Here is an 18656-nt window from a genome sequence, read left to right as displayed (position 1 = left end):
TAAAATCATGGCAATCGTTTCTGGTGCCAAGCAACAATATCCCTTCCCCTTCCCGCCAATCCTCGCTCCTGGACATTGCTGCCTGCACTGGAGTCACATAAACCAGGCAATGCAAAGCAAACCCTCTGCAGTACAGTCATGGCCATGCAAAAGCCAGTGTCTACCAACCAACGCCATGCAGTGGTTTCTGACGTATCACACTTTTCACCTGTGTTCCAACTAGGTGTTACCTTGGATACCACTGGGTGAAAACCGTTTTCTCAGCAGCTTCCTCCCCCAGAATTCAGTGGGGTGGTTGAAGGAGAGGTTCTGCCTCTTCTCCAGCACATCAACACCAGATTTCTGGGGTCAGACCTCGCACCTTCCTGAAACTTAGTAGGAACATCTGAGAGCGCGTGAAACATTGGATGAAGACAGTGGAGCTGCACCAAATTGCATGCGTCCAAGAGGGATCACAACGCTGCAAAGTCAGTGGGGCTACCCTGATTTACACCAGCTGAGGATCTGACCCTGTGGGGGCAGCACAGAATTAAATTTCCACCAGCGTAACAACTTTCGTTCGGTGTTTCACCAAGAAAGGAGCTATAGAAAGCTCCCCTCAAAAAACACATAGGGCCAGTTCCTCCGCTGCTGTGAAGCTCCACTGGTCCGTATAGCCAACAACAGCCAACAGGGCTGTAGCTTTTTGTTATTGTTCATAGATTCATAGATTCTTCATAGATTCTAGGACTGGAAGGGACCTCGAGAGGTCATCGAGTCCAGTCCCCTGCCCGCATTTTTAAAAAAAAAGCTGAAGTCTGGAAATCAACTATGAGAAAAAAGGCACTTGCAGATGACCAGTCTGCCTCAGATGTCTGCCTTTGACTCACCTCCTTTATGTTAGTTACATGGAGGTGACTGGAAATGGAAGGAGTTTCAGTCTGTGCCCTGTAATCACTCGATTTACAAACGCAATCCACTTGTGTTTATGGACCTTGTAGTCTATGGCGCTAGGAGACAAGATGCTTCTGCAGGGAATAGTTCCTGGCTCACTAAGAAGATGTAAGAGACACAAGGTGATAGAGGCTACAACCACTGCATAGAAGAAAATGCAAGTCAGTTCTTGTAGCTAACAGGGAATCCCAAACATTGGGCCCGACCCTGCCACTGTTAATCCTGGGAGTAATACTTACTCATTGGAGTAATTCCATTGCAGCATTACAGCTGCTTTCGGGGCTGGGAACATCATTCAGCCTTCATGACTCATTCGATATTGGGCCAGCGAACAAGGATGCCAGCTGGTGCCAGATGTGATGGTAACTTTGCAACGTGGGTCTCTTCCCACTGGGAACTGAACACAGCCAGCTCCTTGCACGCAGACACTGAAAAAGCAATCAGAGAGTAACATTTGCATTCATTACTGGCCTGGGACAAAGTCAGACGAGTGACCCTCTGGTGACAGGTTTCATATGCTGAGCCAACGAGTTCGCTTTAAAGGTCACCCCTCAACAAAGACCAGATAAGCTTGCGTTGTGGTCAGACAAATCCACCAGAAAAATATCACATCTTTTTAGCAAGTTTTCGTGCAAGTTTTAGCTTTTTAGCAAGTTTTCATGCTAACTTGAAAACGTTTCTTCTATACTCAGGCAAGTTTTAAAAAACATCACGTTCCAATGTCACACCATTTCATCAACCTGCGTCTTTCAGAGCTGGGCAATTTCAAAACTGGGCTAAATTTGGGTTTTAAATATCCCAAGGCCCCCTAATGGGTCAGGTTTTTATTTTGCAAACCTAAATTCCAAATTGGAGTGTGTGTGTGGGTGTGGGTGTGTGTGTGTGGGGGGGGTGTTGGACCCAGGCTCCATTGTAGCCCAACCCCAAAGGTTCGAGAAGGTTTGGATTAGTAAATTCTGGTTTTGCCATGTCTGTGCCTCTTCCCGTCCTTTCATTTCCCAGCATAGCTGGACACCATGCCATTCATATGCAAAGAGCAGTTATCAGCCTGAATCTGCCCCCTGAGTCATCCTGAAATTGACTACAATGACTTACATGCTGCATTGGGATATCACTGAGTCAATCAGCTGGTGGGAGGCGAATGATTAGCGAGGAGACAGTTCCTATCTGCACACAAATACCTTAGGGATTAGGAATGCTGGGGATGGGAAACCCTTACAGGAGACTTACATGAGTTTGGGGCAAAAATATGGTAGGGGTGTGTGTGCGGGGGGGATTGGGGGTTAATTCCTATTTACCAGAATGTGAGAAAAGTAGCATAGAGTCTAACCACTCTGTGGCAGTGCTGGTGATTGGGGTCATTGGGGAGGAAAAGCAAAGGTATTGGCAAAAAATGGAAGGTCTTGTTGTTGCAGAGCTATTCAAGGGCCTAAGTTATCAGCACTGGAAGATCTGGTGCTTTGGGGCAAATGCGAGATTCTTTTGCTACTGTCATTTTTTTCCAGCCTATTTTCTTCCATTAGTTATTCAGCAGGGTCCAGTAAACAGGACACCGGCCTGGGACTCAAGAAACCAGTGCACGATTCTCAGCTCTGCCCCTAACCTGCTCTGTGACCTTGGACAAGTGACTTCACCCCTCTGTGCTTCTCCTTCCCCTCCAACCCTTTATCTGGTTAGTTTGTTAGCTCCCCAGGGCAGGGACAGGGTCCTGCTAGGTATATGTAGAGTGCCCAGCACAACAGGGCCCTGATCTCACCTGGAGCCTCTAGATGTATGTAAATAACCAATCAATATTCTGCCTGTATCCATCCAGGCTCCAGCAAGTGCGATAGCAGAGAGTTACACAATCCACTCACTGACACGACGTCCCCCGTTCTTCTCTATGCAGATTCATCATGTTCATGCGTTTAGAATACGCAATGTTTCGTTGCAGACCGGAGTGCATGGACCACGGAGACTGTGCCCATGAAGACAGGGCCGCTCAGAGGGGGGGGGGGGGCAGGGGGGGCAATTTGCCCCGGGCCCCGCAGGTGCCCCACGAGCCCTGGCCCAGTGGTGGTCCGGGTCTTCGGTGGCATTTCGGTGGCGGGTCCTTCAGTGCTGCTGAATACGCGGAGTGACTGAAGGGCCCCCCGCTGTGGAATTGCTGCCGAGACCCGGAGCGTCGCTGGGCCAGGGCTCCCGGGGCCCCTGCGTGGCCCGGGGCCTGGGGCAAATTGCTCCACTTGCCCCCGCCCCCTCTGGGCGGCCCTGTCTTCATGGGCACAGTCTCCGTGGTCCATGCACCCCGGTCTGCAAAGAAACATTGCATATTCTAAGCGCATGAACATGATGCCTTAGTACTGAACTATCACACGTCACGCCTCCCAGCAGGATTTCGGCTCATAACTGGAATGCAGTACAAGACAGCTGCAGCACTAACGCTGGAGTCAAAGCTCTCTGCTTGTATTTCTCGAAGCGTCTATTCAGGTATAAGCTAAGGCATCGATGACACTTCTCTAAAGGAGCCGGGCTACTCTGAAAGTCCTGGACAACATTTCTTCTCTCGGAAAAGCCAGGTTGTGATGTCATCCGAGACTATGGGAGAGTTACCACTGAGCAGCAAACCATACCCTGAGCTTCAGGTTAACAAAGGTGTAGAAACAGCTCCTAGGAATACGTATCGGACACAAACACACGCTCACATTGATATTGATGTGGCCCAAACTACTAATTTTCCCATGAGCTTTTCTCTGGAATAAAAACCCTGTGTTCTAACAAATTCCTTTTGGTTGTACATAGTAGGGCGAGCCATGGGGTGGAGCAGCCTCTCTTACTGTCTTTGGAGAGACTACATTATTCAACCGAGATGCCTTTGTCTATGGAAGATCCACAGTTCAAGGAGGCTCCGAAACAGAATCCAGGTCAATTGCTTTATTACAGTAACAAGCAGAAACGAAAAGCTTCTCCTGGGATCTGGGAGAGCTCAGGAAGTTGCCTGTGTCAGCAGCCATGGAAGCCTTGCAAGATTAAAGCATTCTCCGGGGATTTCCCCACTGGAATGTCACCAGGGTGGGATGCGTTGCCTGACTTTGCTGGGGGGAACATAGCGGTGGGCACTGACATGTTAGAAGAAAGGCCAGAGGGGGGCACCATTAACATTTCTGGTAGGGGTCAAGAAAGGCTCCTCCCTGCGCAGGACCGCCCTGCATTCCAGGTCTCCTCCTTGAGCCTCATCTCCCCCAGACACTATCATTTCAAGGTGGTATGATCCAGTGGCCATTGAAGTCAATAGGAGCCTTTCCATTGACATCGGCTGGAACTGGACCAGGCCCATGGGACCTCTTCTGTGGTGGTAGTGTGTAATCTCCCCCTCCTTGAAATGCACTTCACAGCCTCTCACCCCACTTTTACATAGCATCCTAAACCCGCTGCTCTTGCAAAGGCATTTGTAGCTGAACTGCCGTTATTTATTATTTGCACTGTGGTAGCTCACAGAAGTCTCAGTCAAGGGGCAGGACCCCACCGTACGGGGCCGAAAGGCAGAACTCTAGTGTCGTATTTATTACCTCCCTGTTACCCCAGTCTATCCTTTCCTTGCCCTTTGTTTCAGAAACCCTCCTGGACTTTTATTTGTTGAGATTTCAGGGTGCAGGCCAACGCCCCGTGAAGAAAATGAGTCTTTGCTCTGAGATGAAGAGGGGTTGCATCAAGTCCTTTGGGAATGTCCTCTTTTTAAAGTTTAATATACTTTAAATTGGCTACAACTACCGCATGGAGCGTCCACTGTGCTGGAGGGCGGGTGCTTTGCCAATATCAGATTGATTATTAATCTGTCGCGAGCCTGCGTGTGTGTGTGTGTGTGTGAGAGAGAACTGGTTTCCCCAAGCCCCCTTGCGCTCAATAATAGCATCCATATGAAGAAAAACGAGGGAACTGGCATAATCAGAGAAACATCAGCTGCAAAGCGTGAGGAGAATGTGCTTTACACAGGAGACGCGGCCTGTCTAGGGTTTCGGATCTGGTTAATGACACTGTAAATTAAGCCTGTCATCTTTAGAAATGATTTTTCTTTCAGTTTGGGCTTAAGAAAACAACAACAACCTTCCAAAAATGAGATTCCACAGGAACCGACCTCCCTCCTTCCCACGAAAGAACCATCGTGATGGGGTCACAATGGACTCCACCGTTCCCTCTGAAGATGACACCCTGGGAGACCATGACCAGACCCAGCAGTGAGCGACTGAACCCCGCGGTAAAAAGCGGCCCTTCTCAATGGGATTGTCTTTCCTACACGTAGCGGATGAAGTCGAGACAGCCTCCTTCAGCAATTTCCCCTCCAGAATAATCCTAGTGAGTAACATTTCCATCCCAGAAGGATCCCAGAGCACTTCACAAAATAATTTACTGACTCGTCCACCCCTGTTATTTATACATATTTCAGTAGAGCCTAGAGGCCCAAGCTAAGATCAGGGCCCCATTGTGCTGGGTGCTGGCAAGCATCTGGGCACTGGGCATTCAGACACGTAGTACGAGACAATTCCTCCCTCCACAGTTTACAATCTAAAGCCCTGATACTGCAAACGTGACTTCCCTGGGGCTACTCACAGAGCATAAAGTTAAGCACATGCGTAGGTCTTTGGGGGACCGGGGCCTAAGTACACAAGACAGACAAAGTGGGGGATGGAGGGGAAGGAAGTATCTTTATTCTCTTTTTACAGATGAGAATCTGAGACCCACATGGATTAAGTGACTCACCCAAGGTTGCACAGGAAGTCTGTGGCAGAGGCAGGGACTGACCTGAGATCTCCTGAATCCAAAGCTGTGTACTGTTAAAGAGATGCCATATTTCACCCCAGAGGTGGCTACATTTCAGTAATGAGTGACATGATGCCAATACATGTGTGAACATGCACTGATCAGTGGTTAAATGGGAGACTCTATGCACATACATATCTGGCTCTTTTCACTCAGCACTGAAATGCAGCCACCTCTGGAGAAAAATGTGGCATCTCTTTTAACAGCACACAGCAACAGGCCAGGCCAGGAATTAAGAACTCCGTGGCAAACTGAAACTACAGGCGGGAATTAGAACGTAATTACCACACCTGGAATTTGGCCAGGATACCAGAGTGAAGACTCCAACTCTTGTAAATTAGTGCAGAGAGATTATTAAGGGACACAACTGGTCATGACCATCATTCTAAAGGCTCATCCAAAAGACAGCACCTCCTCCAGTGGTGTGACTGTCCTCTGACACCTTCCGGGGGCATTGTCTCAATATTGACTCAGAAGGGAAACCGTCACCTAGTAAAATCCCCAGTACCCATTCCCTTCACAACCAGCACTTTCTTGGAGATCCTTCCGCCAAGGAGTGACCAGTTTCAACCCTGGCTAATCTAGTTATCCGGGAAATGTGGAGGAATTTTGTTCCTGTGAAAAAGTTTGATGAAAATGGAAAAGTTTTCATTTTCATCAATTGTTGTTTTCAGATGTTTTCAGGTTTTTGTTGAAAAAATACAAAACCCTAAATCATAGAATCATAGAAGATTAGGGTTGGAAGAGAACTCAGGAGGGCATCTCGTCCAACCCCCTGCTCAAAGCAGGACTAACCCCAACTAAATCAAATAAATATTCTAGTCAAATTCCCCCCACAGAAATGCCTCCTTTGATGAAAAAAAATTTCAACCAAAAAAAAAAAAAAAGCATTTTGAGTAGGGCTGGTGGAAATATTTGATATTTTCTCAGAAAAACCAATTTTTCTTTTTTTCAGTTCAAAACAAAACATTTTGGGGTTTCTTTCTTTCTTTCTCGATGATGAAAAATCAAAATTTTCCACAGGAACTCTTTTATCCAGTTGGCTCTAATTTTAAACAAAAAACTTCAACTAATTCTACTGTTTAATTGATGAGCTCTGATGAACTCATAGCTCAAACATTAACATACTAAAAAAGTAAAGTCTTTCTCCTCTGAAGACTGGGATCTACTCTCACATACTTTGAGCATCCTCATCATGTGTCTACATAAAAACGGGGTGGGGGGGGGGTCTCATGGCTCAGCATTGATCGCTCTGATGAATCAAGAGTGGAAATGACCAACTCTGAAGTGACGTCTGGCCCAGGACCTTGGAGGACAGGAAGATGGTGGGGAAATGCATTCTCAGGAGTGCTGGGATTAGAATTGGGAGACTCAGACTCAATACCTGTAGAGGATCCCGACCCTCACTGTGGGAAAAACAAAACTGAAAAAGAATCCATTGAATGAAGCTAACTAAAATAACGTCAGCCAAGGGCTTCCCTACAGAATTGCAGTCAGGACAAATGCCAGTGATCACTATCTTGTCTCTGTTTAACATAAAGGGCCAGGTCTATAAAGGATTTGTGTCCACAAATTTGGACCCAGTGTTTCTCACGCAGGGAAAAAAAAATCTGCTCTTGCACATGCAAACTGATCTGTCTGCACAATGGCTGTTTGCTCACACAACTTGGGGGCTTTCCACACGCATGCTGTTCCACACCTGAAACGACAGGCTGTTTGGCCACAAATATCCACATGACAGCCCTGGATAGAGAAAGAAACATACAACCTCAGTCCTCTCCTGAAACCTTGCAAACAGAGGTTTGACAACCTTCCCCTTTCCACCAGGCAGCTTTCTGCTCATTTTCCAGCGTTGTGGAAGACCTAGTGACAATTCCACACCCAAAAGGAATTATGATTGACTTCAACAAATAACCGGCAGGATTATTTGCTCTACCACAATCATTGCTAAAGAAACCAGGGAGAGGAAACTAGGCTGTCTGCAAAAAACCCTAGTAATTACCTGGGGCTTTATGGGCTGGCTTGTTACTCATAGAATAGAATATCAGGGATGGAAGGGACCTCAGGAGGTCATCTAGTCCAACCCCCTGCTTAAAGCAGGACTAATCCCCAGACAGATTTTTACCCCAGTTCCCTAAATGGCCCTCTCAAGGATTGAACTCACAACCCTGGGTTTAGCAGGCCAATGCTCAAACCACTCAAATCACCCTTTGCTGGTGATTGTTTTCTAGAAGTTATGATGCTCTACAATGATGCATTATGGAGCATCAGCAGCAAACCTGGAACTGACTAGTGGATTTTGCAGGGACTCTAGGGATTAATTTATAAGGTTAATCTAATATGTGATGAATGGCCTTCGTAGCCTGGCTAGTGGAAGAATGGACACACATTTCCTTGTCTTCGTTCCCTTTGCAAGTCTCCTTAAAAGGGAACCAAAGGACATTCTGGCTTTTAAGATTCAGTCAAGATGACTTTTTTTTTTTTTTTTTTAAACCAAACCAACTAAGTTTGGGGCACTTTGCTGCTGGCGCTGACAGACAAAACGAAACAGAGAAGGGTGACACAGATAACAGCGTCATGTAAGCCACCTTCTTGCGATGTCCATTCGTACTGTATTGTCATGTCTGTAACGCTTTTCAGATTGTGTATTTCAAAAACGCATTCCAGAGTAATGTCTGACATGCCGGCCTTGGAACAATAGCTCTGTACAGGCAACGGAGAGCAGTGTTTTTAAGTGACTGGCTCAGCTCCTCCAGTCTTTCAGCAGCTGCTAGCTTCTTACTCTTTTTAACCGAGTTTTATATGGGCCTGATTTAGAAAACCAGGTGTGGGGACACAGAGGTATTGCTATAGAGTAAAGCAGATCACGTTTTTTTTATTTGAAATTTTTTTTTTTTATGAAAAAGTGGCCTTTTTATCCCCCACCACCAAAAAATAAAACCCAACTCAAACCCACCTGCAAAATCTTCCAGTTTTTGAGGGGAAAAATACCGGTTCTTTTTTTTTCAATTTTTGAAACTAAAAATGAATTATTTCAGTTTTGTGTTTTCCCCCACTTCTCTCCTTTTTCGGATGCAAACTCGGGGCGGGGGGAAGCAGGGGGTAGAGAAGGAGGAAAAAGGAAGAGAACAGGGAGGAGGGGGAAGGACTCCAACTCACACATTTCATTTTCACTTTTGGTGGGGGAAAAAGTTTTGGTTAATTTTTTTTTTTTTTTTAGATAAATATATTTTGAATTTTGTCATGAAACATACGTCCTAGCTTTCGGCCAGCTCTGTTGTAGCAGCATTTTCAGGACAGAAATGTAATAACATAGCAAGACAAAAAGGAGACGTGTGCCCAGCGCTAACATCTATTCATCTGTCTGGCACTTATACCCTGTAATGTTCTATCATTAAGCTTGTGTCTAATTCTTTGTTGATCTTAGTCCCAAATAGCTGCTTCTACTGCTACTATAGTCCACTGTCCTACCCACTTCTTACCCCCGGCCCCCACCAGCAGTTTCCCTCAGTTCTTTGGCTTTGATCAGTTTCTTTTCATGCCTCTAGTGTTTGAGCCTGTTCCCCATTTTAATTCGTTTTGTGGCATCTGCCTTTTCTCTACCCTGGAGAATGTTAAAACAGCCGGTTGCTCCCCCTCACTCCCCAGTTTTCTACCAAATCTAGGGAGCTGCACAAATTACAAGAGCCCCTGCTGAACTGTAACATTGCCAGGGCTCCCGAAGCAAGAAATTGGTCCCTTCTGGTGCAAACGAGGCCTGTTTTTGACCTGACATATCCCATGGCACTGCCATTGGAGGCAGAGGGGTGCACATCAGAATTTGGCCCTGGTACACTAGGTAAAAACTAAGCACAAAAGGATGGGACATTGTGGAAGATACACACAGCAATATTTCATGTCAGGTTCATTCATTAATATAGCAAGATATTTAGAGACCAAGCAGTTGGATTGCTAGATCTAGCTATGGTGCTCATCCGGCCCCATCACTGTAGCACAATCTGTAATGTATTTACCTTTGCACACACACACACAGGAGGTATAGCAGTGCTATTATCCCCATTGTATAGATGGGGAAACTGAAGCACAAGGCAATTAAGTGACTTGGCCAAGGTCACATAATGGATATGTAGCAGAGAAAGGAATTGACGCCAGTTCTCCAGAGTCCCAGGCTAATGGCTTAACGACTAGATCACCCAAGAGGGGAGATGGGTGGAAGAGCTGCTATTTGCAGCAACATCTCACCAAACTGGTGCAAATTACAGCTAATCAAGTCTGTTAACTTGTGTGGGCTCCCTCTGTGTACTCCACACCACCTCCTATGGGGATGCTCCGGGGGCAGAGGAGTCACTCCAGCTGAGCTCTGCTGCCAACAAACCACTGAGTGAGGCCGAGAGGGACAAGGGGCCAGTCCCCTTTACAGAGGCACTTGGGCACCACAAAGAAAGGTCTCCCTGCGTGTGGGGGGCGGCAAGCTCCAGGGGGAGGAACAACGCTCTTAGCCCACTCCAGGAGCTCCCCAGTGCCTGCAGAGAGGAGCACATGGCCCTGTGTTTTTATATGCTTGAAAAGAAATTCCCTGGGATGGACGTTACGGCTGATCAGGTTGCCAAATCTATGTTTCAAAAAGCTGCTACATGCAAATATATTGCCCAGCCCTGCATTCCTGACAGCAGAACTCCCATGAACACCCGTAACACATTATAATGACCTCCAGGCCAACTGTGTCCCACTCCCTTTCCTTCTCTCTCAGAAGAAACCCACCCAGCTAAGCCTAAATTTCATTGGTAATTAAGAAGTGGAGACCACAATATATCCAAAAGGGGGGATTGACAGCCCAACTGGCGATTTGTGTCAAATACGCCCTGCACATAAAGCACTGGGCAAAAGAAGATTTTCTTTTGAAGAAAAGTGGGACAAACTACACCTTGCATGAGTGAAATCCACCTGCATGCACATAACTCATAAACCAAAGGACCAAGAGCCCAGCGAACACTGAGGATGTGACACAAAGCCAACAAAAAACTCAGCATCCAAACTGAGAGCTCCTTAGTGAGCCGCCTTGCGGTACGCAGGAGGTGCCAGCCCAGGGTGGAGCCTGGGCACAAGGTGGACGTTGAGGACCAAGAGGAGGGGATAAAGATGCAGTCTGCCTGATAAACCTGAACATCAATCCTAGTGGTCGTTGCGTAAATATCCATACCCAACTGGCCCATAGACAAGGAAAGGACACAGCACGTCAGAGCAACGGTCCATCTAGTGTAGTATTTTGTCTCCAACCATGGCCAGAACCAGATGCTTCAAAGAAAGGTGCAAGAAACTGCCCTACAGACAATTATGCAATAGCGTTCTCCTGTAGTAAGTTTCTTCCCCATCCACTGGCAGCTGGCTTATGCCCCTTATACATTTGCTTAAAGCGAGGAAGTCCCATTTGGTTATTGTCACTGATTATTGTCACCACCATGCACTGCATGGTAGCATTTCCCCGACTGCTTGATTGAATGGGGCAGAATCCGTTTCATATTATCATCCAAACCCTGCACAAAGAGCCAGGCTGGTCTCAGTTACCCCTGCGTACATTGGGAACAAAGTCAACACCTTGTGTAATCAGAATCCAAATGTTGCCCAGTGGCTTGAAGGCTGAGATTACCTAGGATGCTATTCTTTTCTCACTGAAGTCAAGGAGAGTTTTGTCATCAGCATCAAGAGCGTGCCCAGGACCGGTAAGGTACTTGCATAGAAACAAAACAAAACAAATTCCCTCCGTACCAGTAAGTGAGTCCTTCCATTGACTTCAATGGGCATCGGATCAAGCCCCACATGAGCGATGCTGTTTGAAATAAGATGCAGAGCACCCAAGCCAGTTTAGAAAAATGGGCTTGGGATTGTTTCTTATACAGGGCAGTGAGAGTGCTGTCAAATTCCCTTTCCCTATTGTTTGCATCCAATGTACTTTGAAAGCAACCTTAAGCCTCTTTGGGGAACACCGGCTCTGCTCCATCAGCCCAACGACCCACTGTTGACGTGGCTGCAGCAATTTTCTGAGTTAATTTATGGCTGCCAGGCCGCATTAGCAGCAATAAATGTGGAGACTGGTTTCACCAAAATTGTGAGTTATGATTTTTCAAATAAATACATCTTCCTATAAACCAGCACTCTGTTTAGTTTGAATGTTCCCCGCAGACACATCCATCTACATAAAATACACACCAGAGGAAGCGGAGCTGTGACTTTGTTCTGATGACATCAAAACGTTTGTAAACACATTGTCATTTACAGTATTAGTAAAGGGGGGAGGGAAATAACCGTGCGTCGCCAGGCCTGTCCCTCCTGGAGCACATGGAAAATGTAATATTCTTTTTCCATAAAGCTTTGTTTGCGTTTTGATTTATCCAGGCCATTAAGAGAGGGCAGTGGTTGGTTTACCATAAATAGATTGTAGTTCTTTACAGACCAATGTTGCACTCAGCGTTTATGCAGCTTTTTGAGAAGTGTATACAGAGGAGACGCCATAGGTAGCTGTCTGACAAAACAGCAAAGGGTCAGGGCTTAGCATCCTCCTACCACCAAGAGAATTGTCCAACAAATCAGAGCTGGCCAAATCATCTGCCACCTGCTTTCAAAGGACCCTTCTCAACTGCACTGGAATTTACTCCAGAATTTCTCTCCTGTCCTTTGGTGTAGCTCTGATCACTAAAGACCTGACTCAAAGCTCATTCACACCAATGGGAAAACTCCCATTCACATCAATGGGCTTTGGATCAGAGCCTCTTTCTCCCACCAGCACTTGCATTCAGGTAGTACCTCACTCCACAGGGAGTCTCACTGGTTTCACTCTTGGGCACATACATCAGATAAGCCGACTCATCTTGATTTCAGTGGGGCTAACTTGATGAGGAAGGTGCCAGTTAGCATTAGAGCAGCAGAATGAGGTTCTTCGGTGTCTGTGGTTGTGGGACTCACTAGCTTTGGGCTAGTTTTTTGTTTGTTTTTATTTTTATCTGGGGAGGGAGGGGGAGTACGCCGGTGCTGAAGGACTGCATATTGAGAGGGTGAAGCGCAGCTACATGATGTTAAAAGTGCGAAGAGTAACACAATTATGCTCATACAAGGCAGCTGTGGAAAATTCTTCTCCCTAGGGAAAGTGTATTTTGGCAATTGTCATTTATTTTGCTAATTATAAATAAAGTACTTTTTTTTATCAGGCTGACAGTGAGCGATCAGGTTTTGTGGATAGGCTGGCAAAGGTCTATGCCAGTTTTCCATGGCCACCGTGTGTGTATACACTCTCTCTCTCTCTTATATAATGCCACAGTCCTTTACCAAACAGAGGGATGGTTTCTTCCTGGCCACAAAGAGCTGACAATCCAAATAGCAATTATACTCTAGTGCATCTGTTATATCCTTGCAGGCTAATGGGAGGCAGAGACTACTGGCCTGAACAAAGGACTACAGGTGGGGAGCTTGAGTCAGCATTGATTTACACCCTTTGTAGGTTGGTGTCTTTCCCTTGACTTCAGTGGAGTCACTCCTGATTTACACCGGGTTAGGCATGTAAAGGTGAGGAGGGTTGATCCCATTTCTTTGATCGAGCCCCTCCTAGAGGTGGGTGGGTGATGGTTCCTCACTTCACTGGCCATTTTGAAAAATTCAAGAAAAATATTTCAGGTTCACCAAAATATTTCATTTGGATTTTGAGCATTTTAAAATGTTTGCCAGTAAAACACAATAAAATCAAAGGCAATTTCAAAATGAAAAGTCATTTTGGACCAAACGAATCAGAATAGACTTCACTTTTTTTCAGATGTTTTAAATCCTTCCCCCTCCCACCCCCCTCCCCATCAACAAGTCGGCCAAATCTGTACCAATGAGAGAAAAGATTCCCAGTCACCACAGCTGCATTTTTTTTTGCTGAAAAACAAGGTTCAGTTGAAATGTTTCACCCAGCTCCAGCCACACCTGATATCCACCAATGGGAGGGTGAGGGAGGTCAGAGTCCAAACCGCTTCCCTTCTTCTCCTGCCTTTGACATTGACTCCCTCGGTGCCTCAGTTTCCCCACCAGTAAACTAGGGCAATAAACCAACCTTCCCAGGGGCATAAGTGTTTGGGAGGGCCTCAGTGATTATTAGTATTGGTCCCTTATTTGATCCGTGGGCTATAAATACCTAGGGACTCCCTTAGCACAGCACAGCTGTACAGGAGACAATTGTGCAGAGCTGGCTGCTGCTCAGAGAGGGGGATGCAAGATCCCTAGAGTGGAAAGCCAGCAGACCAGCAGCCCTCTGGGACAAGCCGTGCCAAGGGGCTGGAAGCATGAAAGGTCTGTGGAGCCAGTAAGGAAGGGGTGGGAGCAGAGACAGCAGCATCTGTGCCCGGACAGAGCTCAGTGTCCCGGCCTGATCTTGCGTACACCCCCCTCTTGGCCTCCCCCTGCTTCGGGTGGAAGCCGATTGACATTATTTATACCTAGGAAAATATTCAAGGGCTTCGCCCATTCCTCATGCTGGAGGGGCCTGATTTATGGGATGTTACAGTGAGACATTCATACACAAGACAGGGGGAATATTTTACGGGGCTCCAATGTAAACAGCGCGGGAGCAGAGCCCCTTTTTATGGAGTCCCTGTACTGACATGGGATCTGACAAGGGCCTGATTTACAGCCCTATTTAGATAAGGGAGCCCGGGGCCGGGCTAGCGAATGGCGTCAAGGTCACAGGACGCACCAGGATAATGTTTCGCTGGGCCGCAGATAAGGAGATCCTGTATACACCGCCCAAGAATGCAGCCTCGGCCCGGGGGAAGCACCAGCCGCCTCGGCTCCCAGGGAGCCCCAGCGAGCCCAGCCCCTCGGGCAGCAGCCCGGGTGCACGGGGGTGGGCAGGGCCCAGGAGCCGGGGGCTGCACAGGTGATGGGAGCCCAGCCTTGGGGGCAGCTGGCAAGACACTCCTTCTGGGGGGGCTGGGAAGGGGTCTCCATCCCCCTCAGAGAATGCCCACCCAGGCAGCTGGCAAGCTGGGGGGAGCGTGAGCCTACCCAGACCCCCCCCAGAACAATGGGCTCGGATCCGTACCCCCCAACACCAGTGAAGCCAGCAGGGAGATGTGTTGGTGTGTGCGTTGCCTGTGGCCCTGTGTATGTTGCCTGTGTGCCTAGGTTTACTCTCGGTGTGTGTGTGTATGTGTGTGGTTAGCTGTCTGCGTGCGCTTGTTGTGTGTGTGTGTGTGTGTGTGTGTGTTTGTTTTCCCTGTTGTGTGTGTCCCTATAGATCCACAAGCACACCCGTGCCATAAAGCGGGCACCGTGGCAGGCTGGCTTTGATCCGACGAGCCAAGTTCTTTCCGGATAAATAAACCTGGGAGTGGAGACTCCCGCCCGCAATTGTGGCAACAACCACAACGCAACAACAAGTCCACTCCGCGGCAGTGGCGTTCGGGCTACCCACGCGGCGAGCTGGCACGCGAGGAGCGCAGCCCTCGCCCCTTAGGTTTACACAGACACACCACACTGACCTGCTCACAGGTGAGGAGCGGGCGCTAAGCGGACTGGGTTTGCAGAAAGCAAGTGTAGACGCGTGGTTCCTCCCGGGGATCGGACCCATAATCCCCCTAGTCCGAAACCTGGGGTGTTTTCACAACCCTGTGGGTAGAAGTGACATTAAAGAAACTCGGGGAAAGTTTGAAAAGTGCTAAATTTGGACTGGTCACAAACGCAATCTGGTTGAATGTAAAAGGTGTTGGAGTGGCAAGACCCCGCTTTTCACTTGATTAGAACAAGGAGGGTCTCGATATTTATTCAGCTCATCGCCTCCAAATTCACAAGTTATAGTAAGTTTCTTTCTTTCTTTTCTTTTCCTTCCTTCTTCTTTTTTTTAAATCTTTGGTTAAAAATAAAGCCAGAAAACTCTGGGCTAACGCGTGATCTTTGGTGGAAAATGACTCCGCTCCGGGGCTGACTGGTTTAGATGTATTTTCTATAAAGATACAGCCTCGCCTCCAAAGCACACCCACCGCTCTCGGCTCCCCGCAGCAGCCCAGAGCCGGGAAGTAGCGACCAATCGGGGGTGCAGCCGAAGGCTAAAACGATGAACGTGTTTTTTTTAATGGAATATTTTCTAGGGTGGGGGATTTTTTAATGCCTTTTGGCCGGCCCGAGTCCTGGCACCGTGGCTCGTATAAATCAGAGCTTTCCAAGGGTAAGGAAAAGGTTTAGCAGCCAGCCCAGTCCAGTCTATTCAAGGGGTAATAGAATCAAATGCGGAGGCTGCAATCGTATATTTTTATCTGATGCAGGAAAAGGCCAGGATGAAATGTTGCGGGAGCGTGCACGGTCGCTCCCAGTCTCCTCCCCACACCAGCTGTGAATTTCGGGGCATTCCAGAGCTCTTCAAACGACCACGGATGCCTGGCAACCAACTGACAGTCGAGGTGGAATGTCTCAAGCATCCGAACTGAGATCAACGGGGACTGCTCCGAATCGAGCCAGGGCCTGTGGCACGGCAGGGGTTAATGAAATGCCCCTGTACACGCTTCCCTTCAACCCCCAGGTTTCATAAACCCTTTCGCCCAACTCGCCTACTCCCTTATCAATGAGATTCCTTCGGCACAGACTCACTGTTAGGTCTGGCTGGGTCCAACCTCTGATTAGATAAATGAACCTGATATTTCTCTTCCGATTCAGGGGAAGGCCAGCGCGGATGGGAGCTAAATGATGCCCAAAACAGGAGGTTGCACTCTCCATACTTTGGGCGAGGGAAAATATGACCAGACTCAGGATAAAGAGCGCGTCTTCGGAAGTGCAAGGAGACTGACTCGCCTTCCCCCCCGCCCCCTAAAAAGCAGAGAGGGGTCCCATGGGTGTCTGGAAATTGATATAGGGCGCAGATCGTTATTCAGAGGATCTGATTAAATCCCACTCGCGATTAAATCCCTCTCTCGCACGGCAGCAGCCGCAGGTACAGAGAAACAGCCGCACACCCGCCGTGTGTGTGACCCTGGTATATACACAACGCGGGTAGCGAGCAAAGAAAAGCGCTTCTGGGACCTCTGTCCTCCGTGGCCAGATACAACGCGGGGCGTTAAAGCCTTTGCTACTGTACGGAGCGAGGTCTGGAGCGAGCCCAGCTGAGTTGACAGAGCTTTGCAAAGGGGTGAGGGCGACAGACGGGTGGCAAAGGCAAAGCCAGGCCCTGGTTACCTTGGGCGTGTGTATCAAATATTCGTAGCCCAGGCGCGCTGCTTTGCAGGCTGGCGTTTGGCGAGGAGCGCTGGGGGAGAGTCCAGGAGCGAAGCGAAGTTCTGCCAGGCTGCGGGGAAGGGGCGGCTGTTCCTACCCGCTTTGAGAGGCAGATCGGAGACGGGACCCTTGGGCCATCAGCCCAGAAATGGCCTTGGACCTGAAGCCATAGCTCCGATTAGAAAATCATTGGATTGAAACCACCGGCTTCACCTGGAGGGAGGGGAGGCTGACAAGTATTTTTTTAGGCAAAGTCTTCTGATGAGAAAGATTTCCCCTTCTAGTGGGAGCCCGCTTTGAAACGGGGAGGGGGGAAGTAGGATACTCAGCGTTTTCCACTGAACGCAAGGGTCTAATGCCGCCTAATTTAGATGGCCAAATAATCAATAACAAATGTTTCCAGCGCACTCATTTAAGGGGGTTGTAAAAGGGGGAAAGTTTGCACCATATAAGAACAAAGCCACACACAAAAAGAGGGGAGGAGGGGGATCCAGAAGTGTACGGCTAACCTGTTTCTCATGCCCCAGATATCAAAGGCAAGGATTCAGGGCTGGCAAGCAATCGCCAGGAGGTGTATTTTTAACCCCCCTAATGGCATTTGCGATATGGAAAATCAGATTGGACCAGATCCGATGTAGAGGAAGATTGAGCCCCGAGACTTACTGGCTTTTAAACTCGGATTGTAACAAATCGCTCTAGAAAATAGCAGGCATTTAAATGGCTCCCGAATTCGCTGGAGACGACCCGGGAGCTGTGATTGAAATAAGTCAAATAAAATTTGTCATCTTTAAAATGTAAAAAGACATTAATGGTCTGTTAGGTCGGATGATTAATATAAGCGCCTGAAAACAACCCTAAAACATTTCCACCCTCAGCGAGAAGATTAATCATTGGAAAAGGTATTTAATCGTTAACATACCTCTCTGCCCAAACGCTTTAACAAAGCAGCGGGCTTGGCAAACTAACGGTTTTTCCTCTCGCATAGGTCTGATTGCAAACACACACACACACACAAATGCAGCGCCCAGATGTGTGTGTTTAGATACACGTCGACACACAGCTAGACACAGTACATTGATGTGCGCACACCCAGAAATATACACGGTGGAGGTTGCCAGAGAATGGAAGAACACCGCTATGGTTATGATACCGATATTATATGGAATAGCACATCTCTTTGCAGCGTATTCGTTCGTTAAACTTTCCACGAGGTTTGGCAGAAGCAGAGCGCAATATACGGCAGAAGCCAATTAATTAGTAATTACGGTTATATTTTGCCCTTTGATTTCACAGCCGTTTCTGGAACCCGCGAAGGATTTCGTTGTTTTGGTCTCATTTAGAACGGTGTAAATCCGGAGCAAGCCCCTTGCCTCCAGTTGGGTTACTCCGGATTTACACGGGGGTGTAGAAGCAATCGGAATCTCGGAATAGGCATGTCTTGCTGTCCATTCCCTTTGCTCTCTGTGGATCCCCAGGTCCCTGGCTACCGCGGGACAGTACCCCGGGCCGCCCCCTTACAACAATATTTTCAGACCGTGAACCCAGGGTGCCCATGGGGGCAGCTCCTTAGCCACCGCACCCGACCGCCCAGTTCCAACCCAGGCAAAGTTTCACGGGGTTGTCAATTGATGCCAATCGTGCCTTGGTCCAAGGAGCTCCACAGAGCCCCTGCATGTCGGGGGCTGCTTAGGGCG

Source organism: Terrapene carolina, unplaced genomic scaffold (genome assembly GCF_002925995.2).
Source record: "Terrapene carolina triunguis isolate 2854851 unplaced genomic scaffold, T_m_triunguis-2.0 Scaffold629, whole genome shotgun sequence".
NCBI classification, from domain to species: Eukaryota; Metazoa; Chordata; order Testudines; family Emydidae; genus Terrapene; species Terrapene triunguis.
This window is presented reverse-complemented; position numbering follows the sequence as displayed.